Genomic DNA, 27,793 nt, shown 5'->3' on the forward strand with positions numbered 1-27,793 from the left:
GGTCACCCAAAGACACTGCAGGCTTGTCTGAGACCACCTCTTAGGAGGAACCATAATTCACATCATGGAGACTCCATTCATCCTTTCTCTGAGATTACGGATTTAAACTGTGAATGAGTGTTGGGTTGGTTTTTCTGATTCAGATCTTTTGGTGATGACCCATAGCTTTCCTCACACAGAGTCAATTTTCAGTCTTAGTGTTTTGACTCCTGGTTATTCTTGGTTGAGCCCTCTGATTTTCGATAGTAATCCACAGTCATTTAGAAACCTCTTTGTTCTTGTTTCTGCCTCAAAACCACACACACCTCCCGGTCTGTTACTAATAACTTATAACAGCTGTTGGTGTCTTTTGTGATTTTGTCAGCAGGCTGTTCAACGAAGACGTCTGGGAGTTAAAGGCAGGTAGAGAAGAGCATCTGTAATCTGTCCTTAAACATTTGCAAATCCCTATCGCCTGGATGAAGGAATCTCTGGTCAATGAAGCACACTAATATTAAACCAGCCATAAAATCTCTAAAACATCTGTTAATGACAAAGCAAATTTTGCACTTTTTATTTCCTTGTAAATTGGACAACTCCTGAAATGGCCCTTCAAACATAAGAAATAAGAAATCCATCTGTCACTCATTTATTGAGCTAATAGCTGAGCTGTCCCAATATCTTATCAAGATCCTTCTTAAAGGTTATTAGGTTTTCTGTTTCAACTCCCTGTCACAGTATTTTGTGATTCACCCTTAAATTGAAATCTAATTGGATCTACTTTACCAAGGTGTTTGAGGATTTTGAAGACCTGGATGAGGTCCTCATGCAGTCTCCTCTGCTCCGACTAAACAGAATTGAGTCACTGAGTCAGAGTAGGACATGCTCTTAATTCCCAGAAGGCATGTGCTTTCTCTCCCCATCACTGCTTTATTCAAGGGCTGCTCTGTCTTTTGCTGTAGTGTGTTGACCAGAATTGCAAACACAAAACTTCAGATGTGGTCTCCCTAGTGCATTATATACTGTATGCTGAGCATAACATCCCTTCATTTACATTTAACAGTTTTTATGATATAACCTTACATTTAACTTGCCATTTTATTTGCTTCTGCATATTGTTTAGATGATGAAAATGCTGTTTGGAAATAAACCCGTAAATCCTTTTCAGAGGTCACATCCTGTAGCTCAGTGTCTCTAATTTTGTATTTATAATTGATGTTCCTATTAATGTTGCTGTTGTGGGGTACAAACTCTGCAGAGTTTGGTCTATATTTTCATTATATTTTGCTCAAGGCAACACTAGATGAACATAAACACAGGACACATCAAAGCAAAGTAATAAGGTAGATTTCTTTGAACCCCTGGAGCAGGGAGGAAGAGCCATATGATCCAAGCTGCAAGGTTTATTGAGATGCGGACAAAGAGCTCTGTCCAGTAATGAACAGTGTGTTAAAGTAAAACATTCACTGGTTGATAAATGGTCTATAAGCCTTTGTATGTTTGACTATATTCCTGGAGACCAAAGGTAATATTTAGATCTGAGATATATCTAAGACATTGCACGTTGTTCGTTCCTATGATAAGTAAGTCTCTTGGAGTAGTAGGGAAAGCGGACTGTGCAGGTGTTATTCATAATGGTACTTGTGTGGATTAAAGTGCTAGGGAATAACGTACTGTGTATACGACTTTCATACGGAGCTTTTGTGGTTAGGGTCTGTGTGTCTGCGTATATCATTATATGTGTGTGTTAATCTTAAAGTGCAACAGTAGACCAACCGGGGAACAAACTTGACGAGTTCACTTACCCTTGACACTAGAATTACCAGAGCCTACGGAAAAACTTGGAAATCTGGCCCACCTTAAATCCATTTGCACCTCTCCGTCATCGTCTTTTCTCCTATAAATGTGCCGATTAAGACAAGCAGCAAACAGCCGGCTATTCCATCCCCCCACCATCGCAGAACGTTCACAAAATTCTCACAGCTCATGCCTTTTTGATTATCTGGGAGTGAAGTGCTGGAGTTTTGGAGTGGAAATAATAGATCGTTATTTGGAACAAATGCATTTAATGTGTGTTCCGTTTCTACAGTAATCTGTGTAAACACATTGTTAAAACAAAAACGTTTTTCATATTTTAGTAGTAAATGACAAAATGTAGGCATAAACTATATAATGTGTGAAGCCTGAAGTCCAAAGATCAAATAAACACTTTCACAAAAGGTTCAAAGATGATACAACAGCTTCCGTGGCGTAGTGGTAAGATTTGCTGACTTGTAATCAAGAGTCCTCGGTTTGATCCTGACTGCCTCCTGTATTTGCCGTTTTCAGTAGTGAGCTGCTAATATTATACAATACACACATACATTTGGTTTGCGTCTGTAACAGACGGTGTACATTTATAGGACTCGTTAAAGTTACTGTTTTATTTTCATTTTTATTCTCTCAATCATGATCACGACATACTACCGCCCTAGGGATCTGACGCTGTTAGTTTTTATTTGAAACTGGGAATAACTGTAGATGTGAGTGGTGTTTTGAGGCAATGGAACTGGCGTAGAACAGGCGCATTTTTTTTCCGGAGCAAGACCTTTCATTCGAAGGACATGAAGAATTTCAAGATTTAATATGCACAAGGGGTAACACTGCAAAAGCAGCCCAAACCAGAAAAGACGGCTGGCAAAAAGTGGCAGACAAATTAAACGCTAAGTAGTGTGCATTGCACTTACTGAAAGCAGCGTTTCATTTCCTATGTGTCAGATTAATTATTATTTAATATGTCATAATTCCAGATCAAACGTGAGCACAAGGAGAACACGGGAACAGGTTAAAGTGAAGTACAAGAATATACTTCAAACTGGTAAATACTGGTATATAACTATTTAAAGAATTGATGACATAAAGAATCATATATAATGTAAAGAACATTAATTTTAAAGCTAATAAGAAGGCAGACAAGCAAAAAACAGGTGGAGGTCCACGTGGTCCAGACCTAACCCCTGCAGAAGAGTTGGCTGTCCAGCAAAATGCCCATTGCTCTGTTTCTGAGAGCATTCCAGGGGGAAGTTCCTCCTCAGAACCAGTGGCAGGATGCAGTGGTCACTTCATTTCAGGTAAAGGATGGTCATTGCATATATTTGTCCTCAATGTGTGCCATAGGTATGTTCCATATAGCCCTCTTTTTTGTTGGGTCAGTTGCAGGAAATGTCATATCCCTAGAACCTGTGTCTGACCAACGAGATACTGACGAAGGTCAAATACAGGGTGTCCCACTCGGGAGTACAACTTTAAAAATGCGAATTTCTCTGCAACGCGTGCATGTATCATCATGCAACAAGGTTCAAAATATTCCTTATTTAATGAAGAATTGATTCTGTGTCATTAAGAGGCGGGCACTATAGCGGGCGCCGCTATGGGGCAACAGGACGGGGCAACGTGCCATACCTCTCATGCCAGTATGGAAGAGATCCGATCGTTTTTTGGAGACAGGGTGATCTCGAAAGGTTTGTGGCCACCTCGATTGCCCGATTTAACTCCCCCAGATTTTTTTCTATGGGGATATTTAAATGGCAAGGTTTATGCAAGCAAACCCAGGACCATCGAACAACTGAAAGCAAACATCGAGCGTGAAATTGTTTCCATCAACAGTGACATGTTGCAGAGGACATTCTCAAATATGGAGCGTCGCGTTTCCTTGTGCGTGGACGTTGGTGGAGGACATTTTCAGCACCTTTTGTAATGTGGACTTGTTTTCCACTAAATACAGGTATGTTCAGTTCTTACAGCTCGCCTTTACGTTCACGCGTTCGCGAGTAATTCGCATTTTTAAAGTTGTACTCCCGAGTGGGACACCCTGTATTTGATGAAGACATTGTGTCTCATTATTCATCAGGAGGAGAGGTACATTTTCCAAATAATGTTTGATCAAACTCCACTGTGATCAGACCCATGTGCCCCAATCACATTTGGAAACCCTGGGTAATGAGAATGTTAGGCTGATTGTGAGATTCTTTATGGAATACCTGCAATGGCATGAAACGCCTCTTTTGTCTGCACACGCAGGTGTCCAGGAAACACAATGAAAACTCGAAGGAAATGTTTCAGCCAAACAGACTTTACGAATTGCATGGCAAACTGCACTTTTCGATAGATGTTCCGCATTGCCTACAGTATATAAAAAAGTGCCGCTTGCAAGAAACCTCAAAGCAATGCATACTGTCTGTGTGGTTGTGAGAGCACGACTTCGCCGAGTTTGACTTCGAATATATGGACCTAATAAATCTTTGAGGTACAATATCCCCCCTCGGCTAAAGCAGTATCTTTCGTACAGAATTTCCTCCGGGAGCAATAAAGGATCTTGCCGATCGCGCAAAACCCTCTCTATATGAAATTCTCTTCGTATAATTTGCGCACCAATATCAATTGGTCGCTCATTCATGAACAGCGAAGCCATGACTGGATGACTTCCACGCACCGTCACTGATCACATGTGTAAACTAATACTTGTTTACGTAGAACAAACCTGCTCTGAGCAGGTTTGCAGATTTGGATGTGTTGCTATGACAACACTTCCATCAAGAGTTTCGAAAAACCGACAGATCCAGGATCAGGCCAAATCGTCAACAATTACAGTACATCCGGCTAAACGACTAATCCACGTACGAAAAATACCCCCCTGGACAGGCATCATCACGTGTTGAACTTTAAACAAACTGGATGAGAAAACAGTCATCTGCCATCAGTGCCACTTTGATTTCCTCTTTTATATTTATGAATGAGGCTTCCCAATAAATGCTTGGAAGGTTCAAGTCCCTCCATGATCACTATGTCCTCCTTATTTCACATATGTTTTATTTGATTAAATAATATGTTATTGCCTGAAATATCAGAATTTGGCAGTCTGTAGCAAACTCCATTAACCAGATCTTTGCCTTTCTTCCTTACTGACTTAACCCCCAGTGATTTTGACAGGTTTCCTTCTTCTATCTTGAGCTTAAGGGCCTGAATATTATTTTTCACATAAAGCACCACATCCCACTCCTTTCCTTCCTCATGTGCCTCTCCTGAAGCAGGTGTACCCACTAATATCACATTCCTTGCCATCAGTTTCATTTAGCCACAACTCCATAATTCCTTTAATATCATAGTTCCAGGTTAATTCTGCTACCACTAGTTTGTGAATGTTGTTCTTCTTGTTGTTACTTCTTAAGAAGTAAACATTTTAAATGAAGACAGCTAATTCTTGTAATTATAGTCGAGTTTTCTTTAGGTCGGGTTGGCTGTATTTTTTTTTTGTATAAAACTTTCCATGCAAACATTAGGATATTTAAAATGGAAAATTGACAGGGGAAAATTAATATATTTGTGGCAACTCTGGCCACAAGGAAAGAAGGAAATGATGACACCCTCAATCATGCAGCTAAACCAGGCAAATTATGATTTGCACACATAATAATGCAAATCAATGAGCCAATATTTTAAGATGTATTGATGTGACATACATATTACACCACAAAAGTGATGAAGATAATGAAATTCTATTTACTTATTTATTTTGATTTATTTACTGACTGCAGAGCTTCCTGTGTACATATACAAAGTACAGCGACGGCAAAAATGCGACGTGCATTCTTTCTCCAATGTAGAACCATCGTCATCATCTGAGTTCACCTCTGTTATAGTGTGTCTTTACTGTATATAAAAACAGCAGTGTCAGATGGGGGGGAGGGGGGGGGGGGATCGTGAACGTGACTGAGAGAATAAAACTGAATAAAAAAAACACCAAAGCTAACCTTTACAAGTATCATAAATTTACATCGGCTGTTACAGACCCAAATCAAATGTATGTCTTTATTCTTAGATAGTAAGAATAAGAGCAGCTCACTTCTCAAAACGGAGTCGTCCCCGTGAAGTTTGGATTACCAATCAACAGTTGATACCGTTGCACCACCAAAGCGATCATATCAAATGCGTGTCAATGTCACACCCTAGTGCGGGTTCTTTTTCTGCAGTTATATTCTTGAATAGAAGCGCACTTGTTCTGTTATATTTGTACCTTTTGTGAAAGTGTTTCTTTGATGTTTGGACTTCAGTCTTCACACATTATACACTTCATGTCTACATTTTGACAATTATTACTAAAACATGAAAAACGTTTCTGTTTTAACAATGTGTTTATATAAATTGTTGTAGACATGGAACACACATGAAATGCATGTGTTCCAAATAACCATATAGTATTTCTTAAAGGTGTCATTTTGCTTGAATTCTCACTCTATACAACTCTAAGCAACTGACATGCAGGTAAACAGACTTGAGCTGAGAAAACTGTACGACGGTGGGAGAATATGATAGTAGGCTGCTTATCGACACATTTACAGGACAAAAGACGCTGATGGAGAGGTGCGAAGCGATTTAAGATGGGACGGTTCTACGAGTTTTTTCGTAGGCTCTGGTAATTCTAGTGTTAATCCTAATAATTGAAGGACCCAATGTAACAGTAGGCTTCATGCTACTAAATCCTGTAAAAACTGGAAATTAAGGTCAAAGCTGTCTTATGTAATAATGTACAATCTTAAATTAAGACCACAAAATGTCAACAAAAGATCAGAAGCAATGTCTCCATGACCAAATAGTTAACTTTGTGAGCTGAAATGTTAAAGGTCTCAATTACAAATTAAAAAGAATGAACTCTCTCACCTAACAGGTTTAAACGCTAAAATAGTATTTTTACAGGAGACCCACTTATTAAGCAAGGATCAGTTTTGGTTGCACAGAGACTGGACTGGCCAAATATTCCATTCCAGCTTTACAAAGAAAACTAGAGGTGTGGGAATTCTTATACTGTATATAGAACAATCTCATTTATAGCATCAGATGTAGTATCTGATTCTGAAGGGCAATATGTGATAGTCATTGGTAATTTATTTAACTATAAAGTCCATCCATCCATCCATCCATCCTCTTCCGCTTATCCAAGATCAGGTCGCGGGGCAGCAGCTTGAGCAGAGATGCCCAGACTTCCCTTTCCCCGGCCACTTCTTCTGGCTCTTCCGGGAGAATCCCGAGGCATTCCCAGGACAGCCGGGAGACATAGTCCCTCCAGTGTGTCCTGGGTCTTCCTCAGGGTCTCCTCCCAGTTGGACGTGCCCGGAACACCTCACCAGGGAGGCGTCCAGGAGGCATCCTGATCAGATGCCCGGGCCACCTCATCTGACTCCTCTCGATGCGGAGGAGCAGCGGCTCTACTCTGAGCCCCTCCCGGATGACTGAGCTTCTCACCCTATCTTTAACCCCTTAACCGCCCTCTGCCGGATATATCCGGCATCGTAGCGTTATTGCTGACGCCTTACTGCCGGAATTATCTGGCACATTTTCCTGTGGTTATGTGAATGCCTGGCGCGTAGTATAACTGACAGTTTGGCGTGGGTATTATTACTACGTTGTATTTCGACAACGCCGCGGTTGTATTGGCCGCTCACGTGATGTGATTCGAAAGTGAAAGCTGTGAATATGGCGAAACGTAAACTGACTTCAAGTGAGGTTTTGCAGGCGATTTTGGAAAATAATTCTGATCATGATTGTAGCAGTTCTGAAGAAGATTTTAGCGACAATGATGATCAGCAACGTGCGCTGCATGATACTGTGAATGACGACGCATCGGATGATGGCGATGAGTGGGTGCATCCTCAGCATCTCAACTGGACTGCTGCCTGTTATCTGAGCCAGATAAGAAAGATCCAAACCATGACCGCTTGTTCAAGCTACGTCCTTTGATTGACCATTTATTTGAAACATTTCAGCAGGTATTTCAGCAGGTAAGTACTGCTTGAATAAATGTAAAGTAAAAAAACGAAAATTGTTCAGATTTCTCCTGGCATGGGGAATATTTAGGGAGTTGGCGGTTAAAGGGTTAAGGGAGAGCCCAGACACCCTGCAGAGGAAACTCATTTCAGCCACTTGTATTTGCGATCTCATTCTTTCGGTCACTACCCATAGCTCATGACCATAGGTGAGGGTAGGAACATAGATCGACTGGTAAATTGAGAGCTTTGCCTTACGGCTCAGCTCCTTTTTCACCACTACAGACCGATGCAGAACCCGCATCACTGCGGACGCCGCACCGATGCGCCTGTCGATCTCACGCTCCATTCTTCCCTCACTCGTGAACAAGACTCTGAGATACTTGAACTCCTCCACTTGGAGCAGGATCTCGCTACCAACCCTGAGAGGGCACTCCACCCTTTTCCGGCTGAGGACCATGGTCTCGGATTTGGAGGTGCTGATTCTCATCCCAGCCGCTTCACACTCAGCTGCGAACCGATCCAGAGAGAGCTGAAGATCACGGCCTGATGAAGCAAACAGGACAACATCATCTGCAAAAAGCAGTGATCCAATCCTGAGTCCACCAAACCAGAACCCCTCAACACCCTGGCTGTGCCTAGAAATTCTGTCCATAAAAGTTATGAACAGAATCGGTGACAAAGGGCAGCCCTGGCAGAGTCCAACTCTCACTGGAAACGGGTTTGACTTACTGCCGGCAATGCGGACCAAGCTCTGGCACCGATTGTACAGGGGCCGAACAGCCCTTATCAGGGGATCCGGTACCCCATACTCCCGGAGCACCCCCCACAGGATTCCCCGAGGGACATGGTCAAACGCCTTTTCCAAGTCCAGAAAACACATGTAGACTGGTTGGGCAAACTCCCATGCACCCTCCAGGACTCTGCTAAGGGTGTAGAGCTGGTCCACTGTTCCGCGACCAGGACGAAAACCACACTGTTCCTCCTGAATCCGAGGTTTGACTATCCGACAGACCCCGGAATAGACTTTTCCAGGGAGGCTGAGGAGTGTGATCCCTCTGTAGTTGGAACACACCCTCCGGTCCCCTTTCTTAACACTAGAATTACCAGAGCCTACGAAAAAACTCGTAGATCCGGCCCACCTTAAATCGCTTCTTAAAACCGTTCTCACCTCTCCGCCAGCGTCTTTTGTCATCTAAATGTGCTGATAAAGACAAGCTGCCAGCAGCCGGCTATTCCATCCCCCCAACGACTTAGAACGTAAACGAGCTTTCCCAACTCATGCCTTGATTGATTATCTGGGAGTGAAGTGGAGTTTTAGAGTAGAAATAATAGATTGTTATTTGGAACACACGCATTTCATATTTGTTGCATTTCTACAGTAATCTGTGTAAACACATTGTTGAAACAGAAACGTTTTACAATATTCTAGTAGGAAATGACAAAATGTAGGCATAAACTATATAATGTATGAAGCCTGAAGTCCAAATATCAAAGAAACACTTTCACAAAAGGTACAAAAAAAAAAGCCACCGCCAAAAAAAGACGCCTTAGTGTGCGACATTGACACGCATTAGCTATTACTGCTTTTGTGGCGCAACAGTATCAGCCGCTGACTGGGAGTCCGAAGGTCATGAGTTTGATCCTGCATAACTCCATTTTGAGAAATGTTCTTATTTTCACTATTTTAGAATAAAAAGATACATTTGATTTCAGTCTGTAACAGCTGGTGTAATTTATGATATTTGTAAAGGTTAGCTTTATTTTTTTTTTAAATTCACTTTTCATTGTCTCAGTCGCGTTCAAGATCCTTCCCTTCGCGCTATAGCTCTGCAGTGTATCACGATACATACGACCGCGTGTTTTTTCCCCCAGTATTGCCAGTCCCCACGTGTTGCTGTATGCTGTTTCTTTTGTACTCCAGGACATGCAGAGGAAAGCATAGTAAAGAGCAGTAACTTCAGCGCTATATGCAATCATCAGACACTCCCCATCTGATACTGCTGTTTTCACATAAAGACGCGCTAAAGCTCTGCAGTGTACTTGTGACTGCATTGTCGTACCAATGCTTGTGAACTGAAGTGTCTGCATGCACTTTTCGTGGCATTATACATGTATTTTTTGAGCATGCCCATGTAGCTCAAACACAGGAACATATGTTGATGTAAAAGTAAAAGTTGATGTAAAAGTATAACAAAACAAGTGCACTTTTATTCAAGACTATAACCGAAGAAAAAAGAAAGCAAGTTACAGTAGGCGGTTGATATGACAGCTTGCATGGTGCAATGCTAAGAACTGCTGATTTCCATTCCGTGCTATATAACTGTTAACATTTGAATCTGATGATTGCATATAGCGCTGACTTATTCAGTGTGCGCAAGAACATGCAGGTGGCCAGTTGCTGAGTGCTACAACGCACATTTTAAAAAAAGAAAGAGACAAATATGTGTGACGTTTTGAAGAAATCATTTTATGATGCGAATAGTACCAATCAGAAAACATCGTCGAAGTAATCCAATATTATTTGAAAACGAACAGCGTCAGATCGGGTGTGAAGTTATACTGGTGCTGTTTGAGTCAGAACAGAAGCTGAATAAGCTGAAAAAGCTCCTGTTCTGACTCTAAGTAAAAAAGCATGAATTAATCAACGGAAATAACCGCGATTGACATTTTAAAGTTAACGATTTACAGTGCATACCAATTTATAAATTCAATGTCCGTTTGAGGAAAAAAAAAAAAAAAACACTTTCTTCACAGCTGGGAATCGAACTCACGTCTCTGTAGCACGGTAGAGTAGTTATGCTCCAAGTCTGCAAACCGTAGCGTTAAGCCACAAAAGCTGTTGTATCATCCTTGAACCTTTTGTGAAAGTGTTTATTTGATGTTTGGACTTCAGGCTTCACAGATTCTATAGTTTATGCCTACATTTTGTAACATTTATTACTAAAATATGAAAAAGTTTCTGTTTTAGCAATGTGTTTACACAGATTACTGTAGAAACGGAACACGCATGAAATGCATGTATTCCAAATAGCGATCTATTATTTCCATTCTAAAACTCTGGCAGTTCAGTCACTCCCAGATAATCAAACAAGGCATGAGCTGGGAGAACTTAGTGAACGTTCTGTGATGGTGGGGGATGGAATAGCCGGCTGCTCGCTGCTCCTCTTAATCGGCACATTTAGAAGACAAAAGAGAGGTGAGAACGGTTTTAAGGTGGAGTTTTTTCGTAGACTCTGGTAATTCTAGTGTTAAAGAGGGGGACCACCACCCCAGTCTGCCAATCCAGAGGCACTGTCCCTGATGTCCATGCGATGTTGCAGAGACGTGTCAACCAAGAGAGTCCTACAACATCCAGAGCCTTGAGGAACTCCGGGCGTATCTCATCCACCCCCGGGGCCCTGCCACCGAGGAGTTTTCTGACCACCTCGGTGACCTCAGTCCCAGAGATGGGGGAGCCCACCTCCGAGTCCCCAGGCTCTGCTTCCTCATTGGAAGGCATGTTAGTGGGATTGAGGAGGTCTTCGAAGTACTCCCCCCCACCGACCCACAACGTCCCGAGTCGAGGTCAGCAGCGCACCATCCCCACCATATACAGTGTGGGCACTGCATTGCTTCCCCCTCCTGAGACGCCGGAATGTGGACCAGAATCTCCTCGAAGCCGTCCAAAAGTCGTTCTCCATGGCCTCCCCAAACTCCTCCCATGCCAGAGTTTTTGCCTCAGCAACCACCGAAGCCGATTTCCGCTTGGCCAGCTGGTACCTATTAGCTGCCTCCAGAGTCCCACAGGACAAAAGGGACCGGTAGGACTCCTTCTTCAGCTTGACAGCATCCCTCACCGCCGGTGTCCACCAACAGGTTCGGGGATTGCCGCCACGACAGGCACCGACTACCTTACGGACACAGCTCCGGTCAACAATAGAGGCACGGAACAGGGCCCATTCGGACTCAATGTCCCCCACCTCCCTCGGGACATGGTCGAAGTTCTGCCGGAGGTGGGAGTTGAAGCTACTTCTGACAGGGGGCTCTGCCAGACGTTCCCAGCAGATCCTCACAGCACGTTTGGGCCTACCAGGCCTGACCGGCATCCTCCCCCACCATCGGAGCCAACTCACCACCAGGTGGTGATCATTTGACAGCTCCGCCCCTCTCTTCACCCGAGTGTCCAAGACATGTGGCCGCAAGTCCGACGACACGACCACAAAGTCGATCATCGAACTGAGGCCTAGGGTGTCCTGGTGCCAAATGCACATATGAACACCCCTATAAAGTGATTTTTTAACTATAAAGTGATTTTGATAAATGTTTATGCAGCCAATGTGGATGATAGGGTCTCCAAAATTATAATGGCTGGTGACTTTAATTGTGTTTTAAATCCAGACCTAGATAGGTCTCCTGCCACAGGAGTGATGACATCTAACACTGCAAAGCCAATTACACAGTTTGTAATTGATCACAACTTATCAGACCTCTGGAGATTTCTAAACCCAAACTCACTGGCATATTCCTTCTACTCAGCAGTGCATCATTGCTACTGAAGAATTGATTATTTCTTTATAGATAACAATTTCTTACCTACGATTAAATCTTGCAAGTACAATGCTATTGTTATCTTCAACCACACCCATTTAATCATGGAGTTTAAATCACTGTGCCCCACATACTCATCTTGCATCTGTCATCATAACCAACTTTTATTAGCAGACGAGAACTGTACAGAATTTACATTCAAGCAAATCGATTTTTTTAGAGACAAATACATCCTCAGAGGTCCCTGTAGGAATACTCTGGGAAACCTTGAAGGCTTTCTTAAGAAGACAGATTATTTCATATCTTTCCCACAAAAATAAATCAGAAACCAAGATGGTATCAGAGCTAATCAGTGAAATTACCAGAACAGATCAAGAACATGCCAGGTGTCCAAATGAGGCACTTCATAGGAAAAGACAGGCTCTGCATACAGAATTCAACCTCTTAACAAAAAAAGAAGTAGAACAACTAATTTTTAAATCAAGACATTAATACTACTGTATGAACACTGAGAGAAAGCTAATAAGATCTTAGCTCAACAAATGCAGAAGCAGGAAGTTTGGAATGCAATCCCAGCAATCACCAACACAAACGGAGACAAAATCAATGACCATAAAAATGCACATATTTACAGACTACTATAAGTCCTTATATTCTACTCTGTTTAAAGAAGACAAGACACAATCTAATGCGTTTTTGGAAGCATTACAGATACTACAACTAGATATCCTCAGTGCAGAGGAATTGCATAAACCTCTGGCACTCTCAGACTTACTAGATGCTATAAACTCACTTCAGAGTGGGAAACCAGTAGGCTCCGATGGCTACCCTGCCAAATTTTATAAAAAAGTTCTTGATTAAGTTAGCTCCCCTTTTATTAGCAACATTTACAGAAGCTAGAGACAATAAAATTCTACCTCAAACTTTTTGCCAAGCATTAATTACCATCTTTCGTAAGCAAAATAAAGACTTACTACAATGTGCATCATACAGACCAATCTCCCTCCTGAATAATGATGTTAAGATATTCTCCAAAGTCCTAGCTAGAAGGACTGAGAAAGTGCTTACTCCAGTAATATCATAAGATCAAACTGAATTTATTAAAGGCACACACAGCTTCCAATCTCCGATGCCTGTTTAATGTAATATGTTCACCAGCAAAGTCTAACACCCCTGGATGCAGAAAAAACATTTGATATCGTTGAATGGAACTACCTCTTTACGATATTGGAGAAATATGGGTTTGGCCCGAACATTTGTGCATGGATCAAACTACTTTATACCAGTCCAAAAGCTTCAGTTTGTATTAACATTATTTCAGACTACTTCAGACTAGAATGTGGCATTAGACAAGTATGCCCCTCGTTGCCACTGCTTTTTGCAATCACCATTGAGCCTCTGTCAGTTCACTTTCAAAATGCCTATGAGATAAAGGGGATTATCAGAGAAGGACTTGAACAGAAAATTTCTGTATATTCAGATGATATGGTACTGTATATATCAGACCTACAAAATACTCTGCATGCAGTCCTAACAGCACTAAAAGAATTTCAAAAGATTTCTAGTCTCAGAATTAATTTGAACAAAAGTGTGCTCTTTCCAGTGAATTCACAAGCACAAAATATTAGCTTGGACACCTTCCCAGATCAGTTTAAATACCTAGGGGTAAACATCACAAGTAAATCTATACTTCTTTATCAAAAAAAATTTTGCTGTCTGTATGGAAAAACGTAAGCAAGACTTGCATAGATGGTCAGCCCTTCATCTCACTTTAGCTGGAAGAATTAACATTGTTAAGATGAATATCCTTCCTAAGCTTCCTTTTCTATTTCAAAGCATTCCAATATACATCAATAAATCATTTTTTAAGAAGTTAGATTCAACCATAACCTCATTTATTTGGAATTCAAAACATCCACATATCCAAAGAGCGACCCTACAAAGACCTAAGGCAGAAGGTGGCATAGCTCTACCTGTCAATTTTATTATTGGGCGGCAAACATACAAACTATAAAAACCTGGACATTGACCCAAATAGATGAACACACACAGGCTTGGTCCACAATAGAAATAAAATCCTGCAGTACTTCTTAATATTCCCTGTTTTGTGCCCCAGTAAATGCAAGTCATCGCCAACATACTAACAACCCAATTGTGCTTCACTCACTTAGAATATGGAGCCAATGCAGGAAGTATTTTAAGATAGAGAAGCTTTTATCTGTGGCACCTCTGCACAAGAACCACCCTTTTCCACCCTCTCAAACGTACCCAGTTTTAAATGTCTGGAAAACATTCGGGATTAAATCACTTAGAGATTTGTACATAGACAACATCTTCACATCCTACAAACAATTACACTCCAAATTTAATCTTCCAGCAACACATTTCTTTCACTGTCTTCAAATCAGAAACTTTATTAAACAGAACCTGCTCGATTTTCCTCACCTCACACCTACTTCTATTCTGGAAAAGATGTAATATATAAAAACATTTTGAAGTCCATCCCTTTCAAAGATCCAAGAGGACAGTGGGAAAAGGATCTCTCACACAACATCTCAGAAAAGGAGTGGAAAGTAGCAATGCACAGAATTCACTTGAGCACCATATGTGCAAAGCATACAATTATTCAACTTAAAATCATCTGTCGAACACATCTGTCTCGTTTAATACTGGACGAATCATAACTCACCTCTTTTAAGTCAGTGGGTAACCAAAGTTATATATCATCTAAAATTGAAAAAATCAAATTCTCACTTAGAAGATCTGTGCAAAACTTTTTAAAACTTAGCAGAATCTAATCAATAACATTTTAGAATAAGCATTTAAAAAAGCGTTCAATAAAACGCTTAAAAAAAAAGAAAAACAGACCAAACATAAGCCTACACCTGTTCATACGCAGGTTTTAACAACTGGGCTTTCTAGCAGTAGGCACCTAATATAGAGAGCTGCTCGACAGGACAGAAATATTTTAGCCAAGCTTTGACTCCATCATGCCTGCTGTGCCCAGTTCAGTTTCCATATGCTGTGGGTGTACAGGTTAACATAAAAACACAAACTGCACCTTTGTCTGATTTTTCTAACATAATATAACATATTGCAATAAGGGAACATAGTGAGAATGAAGTTACGTTTGTTATTCCTTTGCAGTTTCATTCCATTAAAATACAAGTAATCAGTGATGCCAGGATGAGAATGACGAAAGTCAGGACTGCTCTGGCACAATGGGGCATAATAAGGAATTCACAGCAGCAGTAACGTGTTGCCATTTAATATATTTTGTGCTTGTTGTTGACACCCGTGCTTAGGCCACCAAATAAAGGTTCATGGGAGGCCTCTTATTTAGAGATGAGAACTTCTACCTTACACTGCTTGATGCATCACGAGAAGGCTGCTCTACCAGTCAATAAAAGTCTGCAACATCTTGATTGCTTATGTATGAAGTCAATTAGCATGGTCTATACAGTATATGGTAGTTTTAGAGTGACAGCTGAGCACTTCTTGTGTGGCATTTTGAGTTGAGACGCACAAACATCAGTCCAATATGGACAATAAGGTTTTGATACTTTAACTAAATACATTTTATTGTGGAAACAACATACGGAGCAAATCCACTGTTGCAGACCAGTCACAGGTACATAGATGATCACTTGGTTTGACACGCACAGTACCTGCACTTGCTATACTGTAGCTGGCATGGCGTGTGGAGTTTCCTCCAAACCTTTCCTCCAACAACCCAAAGTAATGCAGATTTGACTATCTGATGACTCAACATTTGTCTCAGTGCAGATGTGAGTGAGTGTGGCACTCTGTCCAAGGCTGGTTCCTGCCTTGCAGCCATTGTGACTGGGAAAAAACACAATCCTAGGTGGATAAGCTGCTTAGTAAATGGATAGATGGTCATTACATTAGAGAATAAATATGAAGCCTACACCATGTGATAGTCCAGAAAAGATTGAGGTGTGGCTGAAAACTTGGAGTAGTGTAGAGGAGCATAGGATTATGGGACATTTGGACACCTTCTGAAACAGATGGGACTTGTTTGGTCATGACAGGTTACATTTGACCAGAAGGGAAACCAATGTATTGGAGAGGTGTATGAGTAGGATAGTCAAGGGAGTTTACAACAGACCAGGTTTAGAACTTCACATGAAGAGACAGGTATTCGTATAAATACAAACACACAAGATCACATGGAAGGTTCTAGGACAGTGTTAAAAAGCCAAAGGAAACTAAGTAGAACAGTGGTAAAAGAGACTACTAAGGAGGTACTGAGGGATTTGGAAATCATAGAGGGAGAAGAGCTGCCTGATTAAATAGGCTGAAATCAAATAAATCATCAGGACCAGATAATATTTACCATTGAGTGCTTAAAGAGGTTAACGAGTAAATATATAAACATTTGTCTCATATTTTTAGGAAGTCACTGTGCACCGAGGAAATACCAAAGGAGTGGAAAATGGCAAATATTATACTGTTATATAAAAATGGTGATTGGGCAGATCCAAGCAACTGTAGACCAGCAAGCTTAACATGCATCACAGGAAAATTTGTGGAAGAGTAGACATTGCCTGACTGGACACCCAGTAAAATATACTCGGACTGCAACCGGGCAGATTTCTCTGTGTCATATTCTAATAAGTTGGATTCTGTACTGAGGCCGCATCACTTCATTCAGGCAGTGCTAATACGATGGTATGCTTATGGTGTTACTTTTGTACAGACCAAAGAGAAGAAGACTTCAGTGTAGATAAAACACTGGATGTAGCAGTTGTCCTCGACAAGGGTGCACACACCCACCCCATTAATCTTGGGACCCTTTGATGAATTCTCATTAAAGACTTTTTACTGACTGGGATTTACAGTATGTCATAGAATGTTGAATTACTGCTATTATACTCTTTGATATGCCATTAACTATGTAACACGATGTTCATATTTTCCTTCATAAAGTTAAACATCTACAGTATGTATTAATGCAATTAAATTCTCACACTTTATTATATGAGCTCCATTTGTTCTTCCACACTTATCTATGATTTAGCTTATTGTTTATTATTTTTAATTCTTCTGCAAGAAAATATAAAACCGACCCCAAGACAGGCAACTTCAGTAACAGCACAATGATGAATAGGAACATAAATTTGACTGGAATTAACAATCAAAGTGTAGTATTATTATGATCCTTATTACGTTGTGGGTGGCACAATGGCACAGTGGTAGCGCTGCTGCCTCGCAGTAAGGAGGTCTGGGTTCGCTTCCCAGGTCCTCCCTGTGTGGAGTTTACATGTTCTCCCCGTGTCTGCGTGGGTTTCCTCCCACAGTCCAAAGACATGCAGGTTAGGGGCATTGGCGATTCTAAATTGTCCCTAGGGTGTGTGTGTGTGCTTGGTGTGTGTGTGCCCTGTGGTGGGCTGGTACCCTGCCTGGGGTTTATTTCCTGCCTTGCGCCCTGTGTTGGCTGGGATTGGCTTCAGCAGGTCCCAGTGACCCTGTAGTTACGATATAGTAGGTTGGATAATGGATGGATGGATTATTACGTTGGCCAAATAAGAGCATCAGTGTGTTTTTATGTTATTTACTAAGGGTGGCCTCTGTCTGTCTTAAAACATCGCAGACAACAGTCCAAATAAAGAACAACATTAAACATATATTTTATTCATTTTTTGCTGAATGTAATATTTTTTTTATGAATAATTTTCCCTTGTGTTTCAAATCTCAAAGATTCCACATATATGGTGTTTTTCTTAAGGGAATTCTATGTAGCGACATTGTGTTGCTATCAGGCACATTCCAGGCATCACGAGTGTGGTGCTATCCATATCAGCTGGCATCGTGTGTAACTCATTACTGATGGTCTCTCTTAACATTTACTGTTACTTACTAAGTAGGGTTTTTGAGTTCTAGTTTTTTTACTTTGATTTCTGGTTAAACTTTTGGTCTTCATGTAAGGTAGGCCTGATTTTTTGGTTTTGGCCTTTGCTTTGATTTTCAAGTTTCATATCATCTCCCATGTTGTGGCAGTACAGGACTCTTACTGAAGCTCAGCGGTCTCCCATCTTGTATTTACTACATAATTAACACTCTTTTTCATTCTTTTTGAGTTGTTTTTGCTGCCTCCACAGCATCAGCTATCTCTCCAATTTGTATGTGTCACATGTTTACTACCTACACCAGAATCTGTATCATTAATATCAGTAGTAGTCCCAGGACAGACCCCTGAGGGACTCCTCTGAAGACCCCATTCTTTCTTATGTGTACTCTTTGCATCCTGCCAGTTAACCAACTTGACTGCAGTTATGTAGATTACTTCTGATGTCTACAGCTTCTAGTTTCAGAATTAGAATCAGAACCTTTCACACAGAGTCATAGCTTGGTCCACACAGTTAAAAACCAGAAAAACACTCTGGATTAGGAATATGAGGCTCAGGGGAGATAATTTAAATAAAATAGTGAAACCTCAAATTTATAGTGTCACACATGTGCGTCCGAGGATCTCCTTGCTGGCTCATTCGAAGTAGATGGGAACCCACCAGAGCGAGAGGGGGTGCTGTCACTAACTCTGTCACCTTTTTTCCCTGCAGCTCCCAGAAAACTCCAAATGAAGAAAATTAGATCCGCCTCTTCTGGTCCTCCCGTTATAAAAAGCTCGGCTGCCTCAGCTGAGTTGTCCTTTTAAGATCGGTTCCAGACGAGTGAGTGTTCTACGGAAGACCTCAATTTGTTGCAGCTGAATTAATTTTCTGTTTTGTACCCTGTGGCACTTGTTTAAGTTTATAGAAGGAAAGCAGGGAATTAAACAGAAATACTCGGTTGGTGTCCCAAATATTCTTTGTTTGTTCCGGTTCTGTTTGGATCTATGCTTGGCCAGCTCACAATAGATATAAACAAAGCACTTTATAATTAAAAATGCATTAATCAAAAATTAACTACAAAGACAGGAAAAACAGCATAAAGAGAGGGTTTGTCTGAAATCAAAATTTAAGACAACATAAAATGACAGCACCACATCCAAGAGCCAGGGGTCAAAAGCAGAAAATCCAAAGGAGAACAAAAGAAGCAAAATGAGGATCAAGAATGGCCCACAAACAATCAACAAAGTCAGAACTTCAGCCTCTCCTTATTAAATACTTGCTGGGCCGGCCAGTCCCACAGTTGCACTATTAGGTGGGCCTACCTTGTGATAAGAGGTCTGTGGCAAAGTGTGACTTTAAATAAATAATGATGAGTCAAGGAGAGTGCTTACTCCGAACAGGTGCAGCCCCAAGGTTGACTGGAGTGCTTGTCTCATCATGTATTCATATGTAAATGTGAGCGGGTCAGTCAGGTGCTTAATTCACAACTTTGAGTAGGTGGAGGACAACACCTGCAGCCTATTGAGGATATAAAGGGAGCCTGCATGACAGTGAGAGGAGACAATTGAATGAGATGGCAACAGCAGCATCAGCACATGAGAGAAGAGTTTGTGCACGGGGCCACACGGGCAGAGTGAAGTGAATGGCACTCCATGGAGTATCCCTATTGATCAGTGTAGGAGCGGAGGTGGTGAATGTATCTCCCAGGCAGCACCGCACTGTTGTATGGGATGACGGAGGACTGGCTGTGTGTGTCCTGGAGGAAGCCAGTCAAGATGGGAGTCAGGAGAGGTGGTCATAGCTGTTGGCACCTCTGCCAGTCGGAAGACCCGCTGGGGTGAGCCAGGGAGATGTGGTTTACCTAGAATTGAGCAACTGTTTTATCTGGATTTAAGAACTGTTTTTATCCTTCAAGTTGTTCTGGGTTTTGTGGATAATTTATTGGTGCACATCATGTTTTGGACCATTTGCTGGTTTGTTGTTTTAAATAAAAACACTTAACACTTTGCACCAAACCCTTACTGACTGTGTGTATCCTCATTCGACTGGCTCATCTCAGTTTACGATTAGTGACAGTACAAGAGGCCCCCAGAAGCAGCTAGGGACTGTGGATGCAACCTGGACTATCACACGCCTAATTTGGCTCCATACAAAGGAGACAGGGCAGACAAACAAAAACACTACATAGAAACACAAAATATTACAAAGATAAAAACAGAATTAAAACATGATATAAAAATTATTTTTAAACAACAGAAATACTTAAAAAAAGCAAGAAATAAACTCAACCTCCTTTGTGTTATGTTTAGCCCTGGAAAAGCAAGCCAAAAGTGTAGAACATTTTTTTCAATAACATAATATGTGTAACAGAAATGTGTAAATACCAAAACATCAACATCACCACAGTAGGAAAGGCCTGTCAAGTGTCCACTGCTGCATGATGCTGATTTACTACATGTCCTTCAATGATTTGAAACAGTCACCAACACCTGTAGGCCTTTTCAAGCAGATCTGGAAACATTTTTTGCAATATGTGTTTCTGTTGCTTACACATAGGCAATTGTGTCTTTGGTTAAAGTCTGTGCCCCACTCTTGAATATTGATGAGTCAGCATCAGGTTACTTTAAAGTGGCAGGATGCACAGAAATATTCTTGATTTTTTGCAGGATGATGTTAATTCATCCACTATATGACAGCAGAATACTATCCTAAAAGTTATTTATGCTTAACATTGAAAAGCAGATCACTAAAGGTCACCCCGAGTCTGACTTGAGGTTGACTGTACTTGCATAGAAATACGACCCCAACCTTGGGTTTAACACCAAGGAGTTTAAGCCGCTGTAACAACACTAGCTGAAATATTATATGAGGAAAATTTACAATAGGCTAGAGGGCCATCAGGACATGAGAACAATTATGTGCCTGTGGATTATCAAAGTCTCAAAAATAGCAAAACTAAAAATGCTAAATAGCTTCTCTACACTAATAAACCATGTCATGGTCACAGAGGGGACAAGTGGGAACAAAAGAAAAGAAGAAAAATTCACCTTCAACATTCAGAGTGATGTGAACTTCGTCACTCCATGGTCCAGAGTCCACAAAACATCTGTAGAGCCCACGGTCAGAAATACGAACATCCTGGAGTCTCAGAGACACGTTTCCATGCAGGAGCTCTTCTCTGAAAAGTGCTGTCCTTCCCTTATAAGCCTGCATCTGATGCTCAGGTCTGTTTCGGAAATTCTGGTACAGAAGTACTGGAGAGTCAAAGTCATTTTTAAACCACCTCACTTCAAACCTCTGAGCATCAATAACTGGTGAGAGTGAGACGGGTAGGACGACATCTTCACCAACAAAAGCAAGAACAGCTGACGAAGGTCCAACAACCTGAAAGGTCTCTGAAAAGAAACCACAAAAAGCTGCAGTGAGTGTCAAGACGTGTTTAGTTAGTCCATCTGAGTCAATTAAGACAAATCCCGTCAGTGTTTGTGCGAGATGAAGACTAAACACTGTGCCCTTGTCTGCTTCAGTCCCAAAGAGATGATGTTTACTTCTAGTTTTTGGTTTTCATCTCAAATTCCCTCTTTATATTAAATTGTCTGATGCTCAGATCGGATATAAACACACCTGTCAGAATATACAGTCTGGGTTAGGATTTGAAGTAAAATAGAAAGACCAAATTACAATTACAATAAAACCCCCCAGCAAAAAATTAAGTTCTATTTAAAGGCAACAAGTTGTATATAATAACAACAAATGATACAAACACGTACGTGTCCAGGCGACGTGTGTCATGTGGAGTAGAATGAACACAAAGCAGCTCCAACTCTTCTGGACCTTCATGGCTGCAAAAGAATCAAAGTTTGGTTTGTTCAGACAGTAAGAAATGATTCTGACGTCCTCAGAGATGAGGCAGATATTCTCTTGAAGCAGACAAGATGGTGCCATCCCCCCGACACACAGTGCTGCGCTTCATGTCCATTTACTTACTGTCTACAAGTGAAATGCACACAATTTTTCAGAATGTTAGATCTGAGTTTTCTCAAAGTGCACACATCATATGTAAGTGACTTTGTGACTGGTGTGGAAATCATTGGCACCAACACCTGAGACTGGGCACCCTAATGTGGGCTATCTGGCATAAACAGCACACTCTGCTGCCCAGCAGGATCTTGTCTAGCGTTTTAAAAAAAGTTAAGCTGGCCATTTGGTCAAAATCATCAGACTTCATTCAGCTAAGTGGGCGCTGGTTTTCTCCTTTCATTTACACACCCATTGTGGACCAACACTGAAATGGAGAATCTCCCTCTCTTTAAGTAACACTTTAGAACAAGAGCCCTTCACTTCAGAGTTGAAGACTCTTTTTATTAGACACTGGCCTGTCCTCCAGCTCAGAAGAAGACCACAGCAATGGCTATGGAGCCAGTAACCCACATCTTACTGAGCTGGACTGCACTCTTCTTGATTTAAACCGATGAATAATTGAAAGTGTTAACTGTATAAAATCAAAGGAGTGCAATGTTAAGGTTTAATCATAACACATTAGAGACCCATAATCCCTGTGAAGTGACACCTCAGATGTTACTTTGTCCTGCTGACTCACAATCATCTTACCATCCTCATGTTTGTGTAGACAGTGACGTGTGCTTTCCTAATGACTGTGGTGCCTAAGGCTCGATTTTATCTAGAATATGACAAGTCATGAATTTTGGGTTTTGCCCTCCTTTACCACCACAACTTAGCTGATCTAGTCTGTGACCCCTTCATAGGTGTCCACTTGGAGTCTGGAAGCCTCTTTTTCAAATTGGAAAATTTTGTAGGCTACATTCCATGGTATACACTTTGAGTACAAGATGGGGTGCTGTTTAAAATTCCCAGAATAAATAAAACTACTGCAGAATGTTGCCCTCCATGACCGCAAATCAATAACCTGACCCCAAAATTCCCTATGAAACCCTTTGTGCTGCCCCCTGTCATCCAGGAGGTCTTGTGGACCCCTGTCAGCCCTTATGGTATATTTCTCTTTGTTCAGGTAGTCTCCTTGAATTTTCTTGATCACATCCAGGTAAACATTACCCAGCGCCACTCAGGTCTCCCTCTCATTGGAATCACTGCCCTGCTTCATCGGCCAGGCTGCCATCCTTCTACTATGCCAGACATGCATTGACAGCTTACACTCATGTTTTGTTCATTCCATGGTCACCATGTCTGCCATCCCACATTGGCATTGTCACTTTTCTCTGCCCCCAGTTTGTGTCTTCTGCTGTTTTCACTGTCTTGTGCTATTTTGGTGCTGCTCTTGCCCCGATCGATCATATACCTTACACCATTTGTATATTATTAGGATTAGTGAGTCCCTTATTGTATTTCATTTGGTAAATGTAAAATTGTGTTTTATTTGAACTTTATGAATTTGTAAATTGCTCTGAGTTTGTACAATAAATACAATGAATTAAACACGGCCATCTTGCCTGACCTGCTCACGCCACACTACTTTTAATTGGTTTTCTCTTTTTGGTTGCTTTCCTGTTAATGTTTTATTTGTTGATGGTTGTTCTTAATCGTATCCCCTTCCCCTGGCCTTCGACATGCCACCAATTACTGAGGTGTGCTGCTGACGATGGTTACCACTGTTGACACAATTAACTTGCTGACTTGAGCCTCAGTCTTAACTGACGTTTTGTCAGTATTGCTCCTCGGTGGTCTCAGTGTTGTGCTCTGTGTTCTTTTTTCTGTTTGTTCAATCTTTGGCTTAGTATTTAGACCTCCATTAATGGTTTATGTCTTTGGATTTGATATTGCTATTGGTTGATATGAAGTAGTTACTGAGTGTACAGGAGAGACTTCAAACTTATCAGAAAAGAGTTTCATCAGCCAAGTCTTGTCAAGCTGCACAGGTGTGCAGTGCATGCTGGGGAAGTTGAAATACAAAGCAGGACTTTAGAGTTTGTATTTATAGTTTTCGCTTTCTTAGCTTTGAATCTCTAAGTATAAACCTTGAACTTTTGATAACAATGGCTGAAACCTTCAGTGTGCTGTAAAAAAACATCAAAAAATAAAGACAACATGCCTGGTACTGGCGTGTGTGTGTGTGTGTGTGTGGGCTACTGTTTGGGTGAGAAGGAGATGCAGATGCTGTTGTAAAAGGAGATGTTTCTCAAAGGACCCCCAGCTGCCCCCTTCTTTCAGCTACTTCTAAAAATTACCAAAGAGCTCTGTGTCTCCGTGTGCCTCTCTGTCTTTCCTCATATCTTCGTTTTGCTTGAGAACACATAACCTGCAAAAAAAGAAGCCATCTTGGAATGGAGGGGTCATCACATCTTATCTCTGCTACTTGGACTGAGTGAAGACTTAAAGCACCCAGGTTATATAGTTAATGGTTTTGGTGCAAATAAATTTAATATTTAAATAAAATCTTAAAAGTCAATGCCTTTGTCTGATTGTTACTAGCAAAGCTGAGAAGCTGTGATTGTCCATTCCTTGTCTAGTGGAGGTCCTTTAGTAGCTCATGGGTACCCTCTTGTTGGGTCCTCTATTACTGGTAAACTGGGTAAGAGTCAGCGAGCAGCCTGCCATTAAAGTGCCCTAAGGTTGAATATGTGGGGAACAACGCGGACAGTGAGAGCGCTAAGACTTACAGGTAACATTGGGTGTAGAGCTGGTTGGACATTTCTTCTTATCGCCCATTAAGAAAACAACCTAAGAGGTTTGGTGTTTAGTGTGTGTCACAGGTGATTTGATGGCACAGTGAAACACTGAGGTTATTGACATTTACATTTAAAAGATATTTTTGGCATTTAGTTTTATTTTAATTATTTACTGGTGTATTTATTTCTTTCAATTTAGTGCCTGCTTTCTTCTTAGTCTCTCCTTTTGGTTTTGTTTGTTAAGCAGACTAAAATTAATTTTCCTATTTAATTTCCATGTATTTCAGTTTCTTTAATCTCAGTGTTGTTATTTTTCACTTCATGCCTTTGTGTGAACTCTCTCTGATAGTTGTAGCTAAATAGTATCCTTTGAAAATACAAATGCAGGCTCAATCAACAGGCAAATGTGTAAACTGAACAAGAAATTGAACATTCGGGTCTGCGAAGCTGTGTGATGCACCAATCACAGCGGTATATTGATTATTGATTATTATTACTGCTCAGTATACTCACACCTTGGACTGACTCCTTTTAGGGTACACACATTTCTTGAATGACAGTCCACTACAGATTAGTAAAGGGTTGAATTTTCTAACTTAAAAAAGAAAATGCTGTGTTAGTCAGGATCTTGTTGAGGTTCTGTCCCTACTATTAGTTTTGTTCATTAATTATTTACATTTCTTATTTTTTAATTACTTTGATTGCGCCCAAGGAGACGGGACCACCAGACCACCACTCGCCGGTAGCTATCTTGTTTAATGGACTCCCTGTGCACTTTGCTGAAACATTGAATGTCCTTCTCTCTGCTAGATGAGGCTTCACCAGTGCATTATGAAGCTTAAGCTTTGATTTATACTCTGCACATGAAGGCGCTATATAACCTAACATTCTGTTAGACTCTTTAATGGCTTCATTCTTCTGTCTTGATGTAGGCATTGACCTGTACTTTCAAAAATCAGGCTTCACATTGTGTATTCTTATCTAACATTTTCACTTTTTATGAGTAATACCTTACATTTATTTATACCCTTCCAAGGAGGTCTCCCACCAGGGTGCTTTGAAGGCAATACTCTGTACAAGACTCTCTGTTTCTGCTAAAACCTGCTTCAAAATCCCCCACCATCATGACTTCTCTCTTTTTTGGGACCCTTACCTTGCACTTATGTCTGACTGTGACCACCTGCCTCCACCTTAATGGCCTAGAATCTCCTCTTGCACCACATTGGGTTAGCTATGTCAATTCCTTACTACTTCACAGGCGGCCACCTCCTTCTTAAGTTCAGCAACCCTGAGCTCAAGATGTTGGATAAGGAAAGTGGATAAAAGAAGAGGAGGAATGGACCATTCAAAAAAAAGAGGTGTTAAGAATTCTACCATTGAGCAGATTGGAGGGCAACGAGTAAACAGAGGGACAGCCTAGAAGACAATCTCATTGTTAAACACAGCCAGTGGGGTTAGGTGGGCATTCATGTGATCACAGACTGTCAGACTCAATGTGTAAGTCCTGCCCTCGTCTACTCCTCTACTCTCCTCTGTGTTGTCCATTAATGTCTGTCACAGTTTACTACTTCCCTTCTTCATGATGGCCACGCCAAGAGCTCAGGGAAAGCACAGGGAAGCAGAACCTCCTGATGTTTCTGAGGATATTATTGAGTCATATTAAGTGAGGTCTGGAAGCCAGCATCAGGCAGCTTAAAGAGTTTTCTGTTTTATACAAATAAATGGTAAGGTGTCCTTCATTTGGGCCTATTGGGTACCAGAGACCCTCAAGTCATCCTTCACAGTAAAACAGTTTAAAACCAAGAAGCTTCTGCACTGATAAAGTAAGATGGAGGAAGCAGGGGCTGCACCCAATATACTGATGAACTTTACTGTTATTTTTAAATGGTGTCTTCAGCATTTTTATATCTAAACTTAATTCAAATATACTCTTATTTACTGTATATGGTTTGGATAAATACAAGGACACCTCATAAGTATCGTCTGTCAGCCGCCTTACTTGTTGTGTTCAAATCCCCGTCCATTACATTCACATCTGCTGATATAAAATGCCAGCAGACTTGACTAACGGTGCACCACCACGCCTGCCCCTGGAGACGCCTGCATGGCATCAGATTAGAATCAGAGACTGAACTTAACCTGAGTGTTAGAGGAAAAGGAAATAGCCTGAGGGAACACAAGGAGGACACACAAACTGCACTTCGATTTAAACTCAAGACATTGGATCTCTGAGGTAGGAGATTTTACTACAACACCCTATGACTGAGTGCCACAAGGACAGAACACATAACAAAATTGTAATTCAAATCCTAATATCAAAAAATAACCACTAAAAATCAACTATACTCTGAGAAGAAACGTGACAAAGTCTCACCAGTCACCATCTCTGTGTTTAACGGTGTCACTAAAAATACTGAAAAAAAGGTGGAGAAGCCTGAAAACGTGAGGCTAAGATGAGTTTACTGGTCACTTGTCCACCCTGAGAACATTTTGCTGACCGCGACATCACAGGAATAAAGAATACAAACCACACAAAGTGGCAGACATCCTGTGTAAAAGGCCTTCATGAGGACACCGAAAACTATCAGACTGAGGAAAAATGAGCAGACGTCAGAGTTCAGTTACAAAGTCAAACTTCCTTTTCTCTTACCTGCTTTTACTTTTTTCTTTGTTTTTCTTCTATCACAGATGTTATTATCCTGAATTCACTGACGAGCAGATCTTTTTAAAGCTGTCTTTGTATTAGCCGTGGGTTTATAAAAGCAAACCTTCACAGCACAGGCCATGAGCTCCGTTACTTTTCCCTTTATTTTCTCTTTCGTTTTTACTTGGCAGCCATCCAAGTGGAAGAGGAAGTCTTAAAGAGGCAGAGGACACAAAAAGAAAAGGCAGCAGAAATAACCAAATGTGAAACTTCTTTAGGTCACAGCCACAGCCAAACCTTTAAACTGCTCAGAAGTAGAAATCCCCTCACGGCACGTCCTGCCGA

The 27,793-nt window shown here is 41.1% G+C and overlaps 2 protein-coding genes and 1 long non-coding RNA gene across 3 annotated transcripts in view; all 3 read right to left on the reverse strand.

Annotated features, from left to right (window-relative positions):
- LOC114643526 (NACHT, LRR and PYD domains-containing protein 3-like) overlaps positions 1 to 27,793 on the reverse strand; it is a 2,412,635-nt gene that overhangs the window by 1,342,937 nt on the left and 1,041,905 nt on the right. The gene's annotated exons all lie outside the window — the stretch shown is intronic.
- The window catches only part of LOC114643532 (butyrophilin-like protein 2), a 678,491-nt gene that overhangs the window by 311,571 nt on the left and 339,127 nt on the right, over positions 1 to 27,793 (reverse strand). The gene's annotated exons all lie outside the window — the stretch shown is intronic.
- Positions 21,443 to 27,606, reverse strand: LOC127527396 (uncharacterized). Its single transcript, XR_007934713.1, has 3 exons — positions 27,455 to 27,606; positions 21,931 to 22,002; positions 21,443 to 21,555 (listed from the first exon to the last, which is right to left on the reverse strand). It is a non-coding gene; the product is annotated as an uncharacterized LOC127527396 (long non-coding RNA).

This window comes from Erpetoichthys calabaricus, chromosome 4, assembly GCF_900747795.2.
Source record: "Erpetoichthys calabaricus chromosome 4, fErpCal1.3, whole genome shotgun sequence".
Lineage (NCBI taxonomy): Eukaryota > Metazoa > Chordata > Cladistia > Polypteriformes > Polypteridae > Erpetoichthys > Erpetoichthys calabaricus.